Source organism: Peromyscus eremicus, chromosome 9, assembly GCF_949786415.1.
Source record: "Peromyscus eremicus chromosome 9, PerEre_H2_v1, whole genome shotgun sequence".
Classification (NCBI taxonomy): Eukaryota; Metazoa; Chordata; class Mammalia; order Rodentia; family Cricetidae; genus Peromyscus; species Peromyscus eremicus.
The window spans coordinates 42,749,367-42,751,474 of NC_081425.1; positions in this window are offsets into that span (position 1 = coordinate 42,749,367).

Here is a 2,108-nt window from a genome sequence, read left to right on the forward strand (position 1 = left end):
GATGCTATGTATCTGTTATTTAAAACATGGGGAAGACTCTTGCTCTGTTCTTAACTCATATGAGCATACTTGTCCTGCATTGAAAATGCATTCTTTCTGCACACTGAAATTAACCTGTTACCTGAGAAATAAGAATCAGACACACAAGTGCACAGCTGCATGGCAGTTTGGTTTTGATGGTCCTTTGAAGCCTGGATGTAGAAAAGTTGACATATCAAGTTAAGACCAAAGACCAGAAGCAGGAGCCACTCAGGTACTAAAGTGCAGAGCGACAGCTGGACCAGGAGTAGAAGGCTGCCCTTGCCCCAGGCCAGCTTATAGCAGCAAACTGTGGAAGCAGTTGAACTTGGGGCCGAGTAGAACTCTGCCCTTCACTTTCTAGAACAGTCCTTGCCCAGTCAGGCACTTTTCATAGCCCTGGATCCATTGGAAAGTTTAACTAAGGTAACATAAACAAAAGGCTTGAACTAAAACAGATTTCATGATCCACTTAGATGTTGCCCATTTTCTGGTTACATTTCTTAAGTAGAAATCTCATATTCTATTTGAAGTACTTCCCTTTATTACTTTTGCATATTTTTAATTATATTTTTCATAAGTTGTACAGTATGTAACTTTTGGTAGCAAATATTTGTCTTTTTACAATTGCTAGTGTACATGTAAGAATAGCTTATTAAAAATCATAAAAAGTAAATACTGGGGTCATTTTTTCTCTAATATGGATCAAAGTTGCCTTACCATTGGCAAAATAATATTTAGAGAGTAATCTTTGCAATTATTCAGGCCTAAACTTTCCATTTTGCAGCATTTTTAATTTTATTTTGTGAAAAGAGTTGCTGTGTTGCCTAGGCTGACCTCAAGTCCAGATCCTCAGGCCTAAGAGTATTCAAGAGTCCTGAAATTAGCAGGTGTACCATCACACCTGAACGTTTGGTAGTTGAGTTACTGTTCTTTGACTGGGGTGGCCAAGGGTTGAGTCAGGGTCTCCCTATGTATCCCAGGCTGCCTTCAAACTCGCAATTACCCCCCGCCTAAACCTTAGTGCTGGGATTGCAGGCGTGAGCCAACAGACCCCACTGGTTTACTGGGTTTGGGGGTTTTGGGTTGTTGGGGTTTTGTTTTTGCTTGGTTAGTTTGGTTTGAGTTTTGTTTTTGTTTGGTTATTTTTTGAGACCCTCCTATCTCCCTAGGTAGCTTGGCTGAAGATGACCTTCTGAACTTATCCTCCTGTCTTCCACTTCCCCAGAGCTGGGATTGTAGGTGTATGTTACCCCTCCCGGTTTCTATGGTGCTGGATTGTGTTGGGCAAGCACCAACTGAACCATATTCTACTTCTGCTTTGAAATTTTGATACGTCATTTGCCATGTAGCTGAGGAGTATATATTATTAGTCCTTGACTCTTCTCAATGGGAAAAGACTAAAAGTTGAATACTTTTATGCTTCATCCACATTTAGCTCCTATAAAATGCAATACTGATGATATTAGTTAAATTTGTTTTTATTTGTTTCTTCTAAGACAGGGTCTCAACGGTGTATTCCTGGCAGACCTGGAACTCTGTAGACCTGGCTGGCGCTCAGTGAGCCTACTTAACTCAGCCTCCCAAGTGCTAAGATTAAAGGCATGTGCCACCCTGGCCCCAGGGTGGTTTTGAGGAGTGGTGCAGTCAGTGTATTTATAAGGCACTTGGGGCAATGCCTGTCAGAAGCTCAAACTCATTTTCATTTACAATTAATACTTACACAAAGGAAAAATAAAACCTAAAAAGGACCAAATCCTACCCACCAGTACCATGACTCGGTCCTTTTTCCTTATCCTGCCTCTCTTTGATGGCCAGCTTTCATATACAGTCATATCGAGGAATCAGTATGCTTCACTTTATAGCGGCAAGTAAAGCGATTGGCTGTTAGCATCAAAATTCACTGGATTGTGGTGGTACTGATGGTTATACAGTGTGAATGTACTTGTTATTGTTCAGTTATTGAGTGCTTACCTACCATTCCTAACACCCTGGGTTAATCCCCAGTACACACACACACACACACACACACACACACACACACACACTGTATCTAGTGATAATCAACTGTATATGGGCTAGAGAAAAAC